This window comes from Triticum urartu, chromosome 1, assembly GCF_003073215.2.
Source record: "Triticum urartu cultivar G1812 chromosome 1, Tu2.1, whole genome shotgun sequence".
Taxonomy (NCBI): domain Eukaryota; kingdom Viridiplantae; phylum Streptophyta; class Magnoliopsida; order Poales; family Poaceae; genus Triticum; species Triticum urartu.
This window is the reverse complement of record NC_053022.1, coordinates 71,560,775-71,573,762: the sequence shown is the minus strand read 5'-3', so window position 1 is coordinate 71,573,762 and position 12,988 is coordinate 71,560,775. Positions and strand designations below refer to the sequence as shown.

The 12,988-nt window shown below is 48.4% G+C and overlaps 1 long non-coding RNA gene across 3 annotated transcripts; it reads right to left on the bottom strand.

The window, feature by feature from the left end:
* Window positions 1-8,100: 8,100 nt before the first annotated feature.
* LOC125548259 lies at window positions 8,101-11,256 on the bottom strand. 3 transcript variants are annotated; one of them, XR_007300966.1, is made up of 5 exons: window positions 10,814-11,256; window positions 10,375-10,642; window positions 9,755-10,104; window positions 9,179-9,275; window positions 8,101-8,526 (listed from the first exon to the last, which is right to left on the bottom strand). It is a non-coding gene; the product is annotated as an uncharacterized LOC125548259 (long non-coding RNA). The 3 variants fall into 3 exon arrangements; XR_007300960.1 differs by having other exon boundaries at window positions 10,375-11,255; XR_007300965.1 differs by having other exon boundaries at window positions 8,101-8,496; window positions 10,375-11,255.
* Between the last annotated feature and the right edge of the window lie 1,732 nt (window positions 11,257-12,988).

Genomic DNA, 12,988 nt, shown 5'->3' with positions numbered 1-12,988 from the left:
GGACTAGGCGTTTCATTGGTAAACCGCCAGAGGATTGGCGGTTTACATGATTGGCGGTGTAAACCGGCCAGAAGTTAACCCGGCCAGACTTGGTGGATTATCTGAAGACCCCGCTGACACTTGGCGAGTTACTGGCGACCCACCTTGACCTGGCGGTTTACAAGCAACCCACTTGGTCATTATGACTCACTGGTGATCCGGCGTGCGGGACAGACAGATGACAAGGCCCAAGACCCAGAAGGCCGGTTCACGTTTAATGGTGGGCCGGTTTAAGAGGAAAGGCAGGAGGAATATTATCTTACAAGGAGCTAAGACCTGGACTTGTATCCGGTTTGTATTAGAGACAGACTAGTCCTAATCCTAATAGGACTCCACATGTAAACCGCCCCTTCAACATATATAAGGAGGGGCAGGGCTCCCCAAAAGGGGACAAGATTGAAAAGTTCCACAAGTTGGACAAGTTAGGTTTAGACAATAGCTCTCAAGATAGAGCACTCTTGTAATCATGATCATCATCATCAATATCAATGAAGCAGGACGTAGGCTTTTACCTCCACCATGAGGGGCCGAACCTGGGTAAAACCTCGCGTCTCTCGTCCCGTTCAACCCCTCTCAAGCTACCACGTAGATGCGTTGGCCTCGCGACTAAGTCCTAACTCTAAGGACATCTGCCGTGACAATTCCACGACAGTCACTGTGGGCCTGTAATGGGCCGAAAGATACGAAGGTCTCATATGGGCCGAAAGACGTCGTGGGCCATACATGGGCCGAAAGTGAAATGGGCTGGTGTTATATTCGATGGCCCACATGACGTTGTTGGGTCGATTTCCTTTAGGGCCTAACGGGCCGTGAATTAACGGGCCGTAAAATGGGCTATTAGCGAAGAGACCGTTAACAGAATTTCATGGGCTAGCCCGTTAACTTTTGACCAAGTCAAACGGGCCGGCTTTGTAAGCTAAATGGGCCAGTGGTGGGTCGTGGCACGTGTCGACATATCATAGGCGCCTATCTGACCCACTGACGAGCTGACACGTATTTCGTCCGGCCGATAAGAATTTTACACGTGGAAATTTCCCATTGGTCGGGGCTGTTAACGGGTTATCGGATCCAAAACACGACCCGGTAGCTTAACGGCGTTCCGTTACGGTGGATGCCACATGTCGGTCACCCTTGATGAAAGCACTTCTGTGACGCGCGATTTATCGTTATGGAAGTGGACACTCCCGTGATGATAATTTTGGTAATGTCATGGAACACTTCTACGACAGCACAAGTATGACTATCTTGATTCTGTCATAAATTTGTCATGGATGTACATGCATGACAAAAAACGCGATCTACTGTGACAAACACGTATCATCATGGAAGTGTATTTTTTTGTAGTGTAAGAAGGATGGCAAAGTGAAAAAAGGTATATTTGATATACATGTTATTGATGTGTACTTTACTAGTGTTTATAGCAACCCCTCAGTATTTGATACTAGTTCAGTTGCTGAGATTAGTAACTCGAAACGGGAGTTGCAGAATGAACAAAGACTAGTTAAGGGTGAAGTGACGATGTGTGTTGGAAGTGGTTCCAAGATTGATATGATCATCATCGCAGACTACCTATACTTTCGGGATTAGTATTGAACCTAAATAAATGTTATTTGGTGTTTGCGTTAAGCATGAATATGATTTGATCATGTTTGTTGCAATACGGTTATTCATTTAAAGTCAGAGAATAATTATTGTTCTATTTACATGAATAAAACTTCAATGGTCATACACCCAAGGTGAATGGTTTATTGAATCTCGATCGTAGTGATACACATATTCATAATATTGAAGCCAAAAGATGCAAAGTTAATAATGATAGTGCAACGTATTTGTGGCACTGCCGTTTAGGTCACATTGGTGTAAAGCGCATGAAGAAAATCCATGCTGATGGGCTTTTGGAATCACTTGATTATGAATCAGTTGATGCGTGCGAACCATGCCTCATGGGCAAGATGACTAAGACTCTTTTCTCCGGAACAATGGAGCGAGCAACAGACTTGTTGGAAATAATACATACTGATGTATTCAGTCCGATGAGTGTTGAGGCTCGCGATAGGTATCGTTATTTTCTAACCTTCACAGATGATTTGAGTAAGATATGGGTATATCTTTTTGATGAAACATAAATCTGAAACATTTCAAAAGTTCAAATAATTTCAGAGTGAAGTGGGAAATCATCGTAACAAGAAAATAAAGTTTCTACAATCTGATCGTAGAGGAGAATATTTGAGTTACGAGTTTGGTCTTCATTTGAAACAATGCGGAATAGTTTCGCAACTTACGCCGCCTAGAACACCACAGTGTAATGGTGTGTCCGAACATCGTAACCGTACTTTATTAGATATGGTGCAATCTATGATGTATCTTACCGATTTACCACTATCGTTTTGGGGTTATGCATTAGAGACAGGTGCATTCACGTTAAATAGGGCACCATCTAAATCCGTTGAGACTACGTCATATGAAATGTGGCTTGGCAAGAAACCAAAGTTGTCGTTTCTTAAAGTTTTGGGTTGCGATGCTTATGTGAAAAAGTTCCATCCTGATAAGCTCAAACCCAAATCGGTGAAATGTGTCTTCATAGGATACCCAAAGGAGACAGTTGGGTACACCTTCTATCACAGATCCGAAGGCAAGACATTTGTTGCTAAGAAACGATCCTTTCTAGAGAGGGAGTTTCTCTCGAAAGAAGTGAGTGGGAGGAAAGTAGAACTTGATGAGGTAACTATACCTGCTCCCTTATTGGAAAGTAGTTTATCACAGAAATCTGTTCCTATGACTCCTACACCAGTTAGTGAGGAAGCTAATGATGATGATCATGCAACTTCAGATCAAGTTACTACCAAACCTCGTAGGTCAACCAGAGTGAGATCCGCACCAGAGTGGTACGGTAATCCTGTTCTGGATGTCATGTTACTTGACCATGACGAACCTACGAACTATGAGGAAGCGATGATGAGCCCAGATTCCGCGAAATGGCTTGAGGCCATGAAATCTGTGATGGGATCCATGTATGAGAACAAAGTATGGACTTTGATTTACTTGCCCGATGATCGGTGAGTCATTGAGAATAAATGGATCTTCAAGAGGAAGACGGACGATGATAGTAGTGTTACTATCTACAAAGCTCGAATTGTCGCAAAACATTTTTGACAAGATCAAGGTGTTGACTACGATGAGATTTTCTCACTCGTATTGATGCTTAAAAGTCTGTCCGAATCATGTTAGCAGTTGCCGCATTTTATGAAATCTGGCAAATGGATGTCAAAACTGTATTCCTTCATGGATTTCTTAAAAGAAAAGTTGTATATGATGCAACCAAAAGGTTTTGTCGATCCTAAAGGTGCTAACAAAGTGATCAAGCTCCAGCGATCCATCTATGGACTAGTGCAAGCATCTTGGAATTGGAATATACGCTTTGATAAAGTGATCAAAGCATATGGTTTTATACAGACTTGCGGTGAAGCCTGTATTTACAAGAAAGTGAGTGGGAGCACTTCAACATTTTAGATAAGTATATGTGAATGACATATCGTTGATCAAAAATAATGTAGAATTTTCTGGAAAGTATAAAGGAGTGTTTGAAAAAAGTTTTTCAAAGAAAGACCTCGATGAAGCTACTTACATATTGAGCATCAAGATCTATAGAGATGGATCAAGACGCTTGATATATTTTCAATGAGTACATACCTTGACAAGATTTTGAAGTAGTTCAAAATGGAAAAGTCAAAGAAGGAGTTCTTGCCTATGTTGTAAGGTGTGAAGTTGAGTAAAGACTCAAAACCCGACCACAGCAGAAAATACAAAGAGAATGAAAAGTCATTCCCTATGCCTCAGTCATAGGTTCTATAAAGTATGCTATGCTGTTTACTAGTCCTATTGTATACCTTAGCATGATTCTGGCAAGGGAGTACAATAGTGATCTAGGAGGAGATCATTAGAAAGCGGTCAAAATTATCCTCAGAGGACTAAGGAAATATTTCTCGGTTATGGAGGTGATAAAAGAGTTCGTCGTAAAGAGTTACTTCGATGCAAGCTTTTTACATCGATCTAGATGACTCTATGTCACGATCTGGATACATATTGAAAGTGGGAGCAATTAGCTAGAGTAGCTCTGTGCAGAGCATTGTAGACATAGAAATTTGCGAAATACATACGTATCTGAATATTGCAGACCCGTTGACTAAATTTCTCTCACAAGCAAAACATGATCACTCTTTGGGTGTTAATCACATAGCGATGTGAACTAGATTATTAACTCTAGTAAACCCTTTGGGTGTTAGTCACATGGAGATGTGAACTAATCACATAAAGATGTGAACTATTGGTGTTAAATCACATGACAATGTGAACTAGATTATTGACTCTAGTGCAAGTGGGATACTAAAGGAAATATTCCCTAGAGGCAATAATAAAGTTGTTATTTATATTTCCTTATATCATGATAAATGTTTATTATTCAAGCTAGAATTGTATTAACCGGAAACTTAGTACATGTGTGAATACATAGACAAACAGAGTGTCACTAGTATGCCTCTACTTGACTAGCTCATTGAATCAATGATGGTTATGTCTCCTAACCATAGACATGAGTTGTCATTTGATTAACGGGATGACATCATTAGATAATGATGTGATTGATTTGACCCATTCCGTTAGCTTAGCACTTGATCGTTTTAGTTTACTACTATTGCTTTCTTCATGACTTATACATGTTCCTATGACTATGAGATAATGCAACTCCCGATTACCGGAGGAACACTTTGTGTGCTACCAAATGTCACAACGTAACTGGGTGATTATAAATGTGCTCTACAGGTGTCTCCGATGGTACTTGTTGAGTTGGCATAGATCGAGATTAGGATTTTTCACTCCGATTGTTGGAGAGGTATCTTTGGGCCCTCTCGGTAATGCACATCACTATAAGCCTTGCAAGGAAAGCAACTAATGAGTTAGTTGCGGGATGATGCATTACAGAACGAGTAAAGAGACTTGGTAACGAGATTGAGCTAGGTATTGAGATACCAACGATCGAATCTTGGGCAAGTAACATACCGATGACAAAGGGAACAACGTATGTTATTATGCGGTTTGACCGATAAAGATCTTCGTAGAATATGTAGGAGCCAATATGAACATCCAGGTGTCGCTATTGATTATTGACCGAAGACGTGTCTCGGTCATGTCTACATAGTTCTCGAACCCGTAGGGTCCACACGCTTAACGTTCGGTGACGATCGGTATTATGAGTTTATGTGATTTGATGTACCGAAGGTAGTTCGGAGTCCCGGATGAGATCGGGGACATGACGAGGAGTCTCGAAATGGTCGAGACGTAAAGATCGATATATTGGACGACTATATTCGGACATCAGAAAGGTTCCGAGTGATTTGGGTATTTTTCGGAGTACCGGGGAGTTACGGGAATACAAGGGAAGAAGTATTGGGCCTCATGGGCCAAATGGTGGAAGAGAGGAGGCAGGATAGGGTAGGGCGTGCGGCCCCCTAGCCGAAACCGAATTGGACTAGGGGGCCGGCCCCCCTTTCCTCCTTTCCTCCCTCTCCTTCCTTCTCCCTCTCCTCCTTCCTTTCCCCCTCCTAGTAGGAGTAGGAAAGGGGATTCCTACTCCTACTAGGTGGAGGACTCCTCGTCCTGGCACGCCCTGCAAGGGCCGACCGACCTTCCCCCTTGCTCCTTTATACACGGGGGTAGGGGGCACCCTAGGACACACAAGTTGATTGTTCCAAGCCATGTGCGGTGCCCCCCTCCACCATAATCCACCTCGATCATATCGTAGCGGTGCTTAAGCGAAGCCCTGCATTGGTAGCAACATCATCACCATCATCACGCCGTCGTGCTGACGAAACTCTCCCATGAAGCTCTGCTGGATCGGAGTTCGTGGGACGTCATCGAGCTGAACGTGTGCTGAACTCGGAGGTGCCGTACGTTCGATAGACGTATGACTACATCAACCGCGTTCTCATAATGCTTCCGCTTACGGTCTACGAGGGTACGTAGACGATACTCTCCCCTCTCGTTGCTATGCATCACCATGATCTTGCGTGTGCGTAGGAATATTTTGAAATTACTACATTCCCCAACATAGAGGTGGTTGAGCTCGGCCTCTATCATCTCCGGTGAGGCGACCCTATCCCTCACGGTGACAATCGCGAGGAGCGATGGTGAGGGGGAGGGATGTCAGGCACCTCGATGTGGAAGAAGCCAAGGCCCTCAATCCCATGCCCGTACATCATCAACTCCTCTGCCACCGGGCGGTCGGGGCAAAGGATCGCCGGGTGGTCCGGATCCGAGCAGAGGTAGCAGCCCTGGGGCCGCGTACATGCCACCTGGAAGTGGCTGAAGAGGCCACTGTTGAAGCACTTGACGAGGTCGGAGATGCAGTCATCAGGGAGAAGCACGGTTGTTGTAGATGTCGCCCGGTCCAGAGAGGAGCCAATGGCCGGGGCCGCGACATTGGTACGCCCCAAGCCCCTCTTCTTTTTATGCTTGCCGCCCGGCCGACCGCGGCCAGCACCATTGCCAATGGGGGGAAGCTCGGTTCCCCTCGCGGGGGCTGGTATCGGCGCGTCTGGCCAGAGGGGCTGGAGGGCCTTGCGGGGCAGAGGGCTGGATGCGGTCAGGGGACCAAGGGCGACCGCTGCCCGCCGGGGATCGGCTGGTGTCCCGCCTGCGCACCGGGAGGGCGAACGGCGGCGCTGGTCGCGCCAGTCAGCTGGTGGAGGCGGCGTCCAGGACCGGCTACGGTGGTCCGACCGGCCGGGCGAACGGTGAGAGGGGGACCGGTGAGCATCGCGGGGAGGAGACCGACGGTCTCCGCGGCCAGAGAGTTGCCGGCGGAGGTCGGCCTCGTGCCAGAGAGCATCGGGGGAGGGTCGGGATGGGTCACGCCGGTCATCTATGCGGGAGGCGTCGGGCCAGCGCTCATCGGCGTGGCGCTTGGGGCGCGGACCCGCATCGTTCCAGTCCCAGGGCATGCCGGCAGAGGGCGGCGGCGGGGAGAGGTGGCGAACGGCACCGGCGGCGGGGATGGATGGGACGAGGGTTAGGGTTGGAACTGGGGCGGGAGGGGACGAACTGGGCGGCCGAGGGAACCCAGCCGGCGGCCAAATAGGCCGGATGGCCAGGCAGGCCGGCCCGGCCCCGGACCAAGCCAAATTGGGCTGGCCCGTAGGCGGAGCCACACCCGTAGACGGCCCAACACCAGACCTAGAAGCCCCGAGGCCCACAGCCACGCGGCCCAGCCTACGATGCGGGGCGACAGCACCTAGGGTTTCCCCTGAAGCTGCGGCCACCGCCACGGCCGGTGCCGGCGTCAGCGTAGGGGCAAGGGGGAGCCAAGGGCATCGCAGGGAACGGCTGGGGGAGAACCGAAGCGACAAGGACCCGAACGCAGCGATGAACGGGCAGAATGGGGATTTACGGGCAAACATCGACGAAGCAGCCGGCGACAAGGGAGCGGCGGGCAGGACGGCGGCCGCGGCGGGGCGCCAAGAGCGCCGGGCATGGCCCAGTCGGACTGCCCCGCGACGACGCCCCACGCTAGAGCGCGGCGGCGGCGAGCGGTCCTAGACCCAAGGGCGTCCCTTTTGCACGGAGTCGGCAGGAGGGGGAGCGGGGGGAGCCGACGAGCCGATGGGGGGGGGACGGACACCCGTGCCACGGTGAGGCCACCATCCCCGAGCGAGGCGCTGCTCTATGAGCCGGCGGATATCGCCGGACGATGGGGCGGCCGGCAGCGGCGTCATCATCCTCCGCCACATCAGCCCAGCGCAGCGGCGCCACCACCATGGCAGGAACGGCGAGGGGCGGGGGGAGCGAGTCCCCGACCAGAGATGCAGGGGCGGTGGGGGACAGCGCTGCAGCGCCGGCGGCCGGGGCGGAGCTAGCCAGGGGCACAAGCGGCTGGGCCATGGCCGCGGGCGGCGCGTCGCCATCGGGGTCGCGGGAGCGCGTCGCCATCGTCATTCCTCTATCGCTCTTCACTTATAAGAGAGGAATAGATGTACTATATAGAATATCATTGCTACTGACATCGGTGGCGGAGGGCGAAAAAAATCAAGGTGGGATGAACTTTAGAGCATAATAAAATTTGATGCAAAATCTAATATTCTATACACACTTAACAATGAGCACTAATACTCTTATGCGATCCAAAGCTCTCTTCCCTTTGTCTTTGCTAGGTATTCTCTCAAAATGCCACTAAAATTTTAAAAATATTTCTGTCCCTTTTGCCATTGCTAGCCTCTTCCCATTCCCATCAACCTTATTCTTTTTGCTTCACCGGCAAGTCGGCAACGCGGTTGTGCCACCTGCTGAGGCTTGCTCAGCGTTAGGGCGTGCATCACCTGTGGACACCGACCACCGCCATCCTTCGTCGCTCTTGACGGCTGGTATCCCCATCGCTCCTGCTTGCCACCGGCGTCGTTCTTGCTGCAGCTGGGCGTTAGCAAGAGTGTGAGTGGGCTCCTAAAATGTAAGAGTTGTCAGTTTGAGGGTGATTCTGTGCGATCTCCTTGTATGTAAAAATCAATGAAGGGAAAACAGATATTCGACGGATTGATTTGCCTGGAACAGCCTTGTAAATTATACCATCACAAAAAGATAGCATACTACTTTGAAGATTTCTATGCTACATCTCAATATGCTTTAGTTTCTGCCTAGATGTTTTGGAAGGTGGATTGTTGGACTCAAAACTTTTAGTGTACATTGATCATGCCCAAATGAGCACAAACATCCTAAACATGAGATTGGTGTCAGTGCATTGAGCAATGAGTTCAATCAAGCATCTTCTAATTTTGACCGAAGGTTGACACGACATGCTATCCATACTCAAAGTCAAAAGAACAACATTGTTAAGCATCTACAGACCTGTTCAACCTATCCTCGACCAAAAATCTATCTTACTGACCTGTTCATTTAATCAAATTGAGACTCATGCAAACTCGAGACTCTGAATATTCAGGATGCAGAATGGAGTGCAGAGTTGAAATCCTAGAATAGAAGTACAACTGTACATGATCGAGGAGGGACGTGAACAAGACTTAATCTATTTGTAGTTCGTCCACATACAACATACGAAGATCTGTGGCGTCATCATAATTTAAAATGTTTGACTAACCTTCAAATGAGTTATTATTAAGGTGTGGAGGGGTGACGTAGGGAAGAAACGCTCCGTGGCTCCGTGCTGCCACAAAACTCAGGGATCTCATATTTACCTGGGTTAACAATATGAGTAAACAGTACACATTTAGCTCCAGATTCGGTAATTGGAAGAACATCCAACAAAATCTCCAGATATCACAAGAGAACATAAGGTGCAACGGAGTAGAGTAGATCATCCATTTATGAAAATAAAACCATGCCAGACTTCAATAACATTTATAAATGTGACTTGTCTTCCCTTTTTTTTAAAATGTGATCATGTCTTCGAGGAGAGCAACTAAAATGAAGATTAGGGGACCCAATATTAAAGAAGACAGTAACACTTAATAGACCTCAAAACATCACTCTGGAAACTGTGAATCACTCGTTTCAAACATGTGTAGAAATTGCTACTAATGTGTGCAAGCTAGATGTGAAGTCTCGGCACCATATTTGGTCGTGCATGGTGAGTAGAAATTTCTAGGCTTCGGTTGTAGCATTAGCACTAATAGTCACATGTGCAAATAATCAGAAAACATAATATTTGAACAACCTCGTTCGTAGAATGGCCTTCATGGCGAACTGACCCAAAGATGATGATGTAGATCTTGCGGATGGTCGTCCATCGCAGGTCCAGTACTTCATCATCCACAACCGCCACAAGCACTGGCCACGCGCCCTACCGTGAAACGCTGCTAGCCCCGTCGCCTCCAGCCACCATTGTTGTCACCACCATCCGGAAGCTTCACTTTGGCACTGCCCAGTTAATCATGCCTAGACTGCAGCTCCCAGATCTTTGGGTCTGAATGTGATGGCGATATGCATCAAGGTGATCCCCTGCTTGTTGCTTTAGTGAACTCGGTAGGCTTGGCATAGGGGATGCAAGCCCAACCACATCTCATACTGGAAACATGATGAGCCCCAAATTATTTCTATCTCGAAATAGATATATTGATGCTAAACAGAACTCTGCACATGGTTAAAACTGACAGACAACATCATGTTCTTGTTGTACTTTTAAAATTGAATTCAGATTGACCAAAATAGGTACCATTTGAAAGCTTATGACAAAACACTTCTACCTTGATTTCAAAATACTAACTGCATCTATTGTGTGCGATTTCTTCTAATATACACATCAAACCATCATCTTAGGTATTATATAGATGTTACCTTTGAAACGTAGCTGGCCAATTTGATTTGAACTTGAGAACTCAGATGAGTTTCTTCTTAGTGGATATCTGCTTCTTCTTCGTTTGGAGATGCACACATCAGCCTGAACCAGCACCCAAGTGATGTGAAAATGAATGTTCTTTGCGTAAACATTTCTTCAGTAATTACTTCCGCTACTATCATCCACCTTGGCTGTCTTAGAATTCTGTTTACTTGTATTGCTTGTGTTCTGCTATCAAGAGTCGATTGGCTGGCTTTCGTGTTGGAGCTACAGGTAAGAAGAATCAACAAGCTCACTCTTCTCCCTTGTTCGCATGCAACAGAGCACAGCTGGCCCAGCAGAGTTGAGAGCACATGCTCTCCAATCCAAAGGGGCATAAGTAAGGCAGCATGGTGCGAGACGGGAGTAGCGCTACAGAACGAGGTGGAGGAGGCTGACCTTGGGCTGGTGGTGCTGGTGTAGCAGCAGCATCCGCGCCCTCAGGGCACTCCACCGGACGCCGTAGCAACGGGAGGGCTCTGTGTCGTCGCACGCCCAGCCGTCGACGCCACGAGCAAGGACTTCGAGCCGCTGCATGGGATCCCTCCATCTCCCGCGCCCGTCCGCCATCGCCCGGCTCCGGCGAGCTCCTGCCTAGGTCGCCACACCGCTCTTCCTTTCTCCCTTCTTCTCTCCCACGCCTCCTTGTCTCCTCTCTGCCCAATAGCCGTGGATCCCATGAACCCACCCGGGAAGGCGCGCTCCAGCCTTCCTCGTCGTCACCGGCGATTCCCGCCATGCCGCCCGCCTCCGGGTCTGCCTCCCCAGCCCCTACCACGCATGGATCCGGCCCCTGCAAGCTCCAGCTGCCGCCGCCATTCTGCAATGCGCCACCGCGTTGACCCGACCCTGATTAATAAAACCGGCAAATTTGACAAATTTGACCTGTGGACAAAATCAAATTACAAAATGAACTGCCTAAGAAACTATTTCACGCAGCTGACCTTTTTGTGTGACGCCCTACACGAAGGTGTCACACTACACTGTGCAACGCCTCACAGATAGGCGCTACACGCCTGACCAGCGTTGCACCTCAGATTGCCTAAAAATTGCTATGTCACCGTGAAGAGCCTAAGAGCTAGGCGCTGCACTGTATAGTGTGGCGCCTAGCTCTCAGGCGCTGCACTAGTGGTTGCACTACAGAATGAAGCAACCGCTAGTGCAACGTCTAGAAGCTAGGTGCTACACTGTATAGTGTGGCGCCTAGCTCTCAAGCGCTTCACACTAACTTAATAATTTTCGGATCACGCGGGTGCGACGCTGGCAAGGTGTGTAGCGCCTATCTGTGAGGCCTTGCACAGTGTAGTGTGGCGCCTTCGTGTCGGACGTCACATAAAAAGGTCAGCCACGTGAAATAGTTTTACGGGCAGTTCATTCTGTGATTTGATTTCATCCCTAGGTCAAATTTGTCAATTTTGTCAATAAAACCAGACATATGGACTGCGGGTTTAATATAACAAACTATAGGATCTTCTTTGTAAAATTGAAATGTTTTCTTAGGTCAGCCACTTACACAAAGACCGCGGGTTCAACTATAGAAAACCACAAGGTGGTTTTTGCAAAAACGCCACAACGGTGAGTTAACGGGCAGAAGCGATAGTCGCTTTATTATTAGGAAAAGATAAGCTCATAGGCAATGTATATTCATTGGTTAGCTTCTAGATACGTGGATTGTTTTTAGTCAAAGTGACTGGCATAATGCTTTTTAGTACAACGAATCACATCCTAATTTTAATAAATTGGCATCATGTTTTAGGCTTACCTATAGATCACTTGCTGACAATTATTCTCCATAAATGACCTGTTAGGATATATGATATTGTTCATTATATAAAAATATGTGACATTTCTCTCATAGTAAATATCAGCCTAAATGTTGAGTTGTATTTTGTGTTGCATTTATATTGGAGTTGTGGCCTACCTCCTAGTCTTGTATAGTTGAGGTAGAGGTCTTCTCTTATAATTATATATACATGCACCAGCACCCTATCAATACAACGTCAATTGTATTGCAATGTTTCCCGTCTACATGGTATCATCTCTGAAGATCCTGACCTAGGGCGAAGCCGCCGCCGCGCCTCTCCCCTATGCCACCGCCGCCGCTCCCCACCTCCGCCGCACCCCACTGCTGCCGCGCCTCTCCCACCCCGCGCCACCGCCGCCCCGTGCTGCCCGCTTCCGCTCTCTGCCGCGCCTCTCCCACCCCACGCCACCGCTGCCCCGTGCTGCCCGCTTCCGCTCTCTGCCGCGCTCGTGCCCGCGCCGCCCTATCCCGCTGCCGCGCCCGCGCCTCCTCCCGCGCCGTGTCGTCGCCGCCCCGCTGCCTTCACCTACCGTAGTCGCCGCCCACCCGCTGCAGCCGCCTCCGCCGGCCGACACCGCCCCCTTCTCCTGTTGGGGAACGTAGTAATTTCAAAAAATTTCCTACGCACACGCAAGATCATGGTGATGCATAGCAACGAGAGGGGAGAGTATTGCTACCTCTTGAGCACTGCGTTGGATTTCCTTGAAGAGGAAAGGATGATGTAGCAAAGTAGCGTAAATATTTCTCTCAGTTTTTGAGAACCAAGGTAT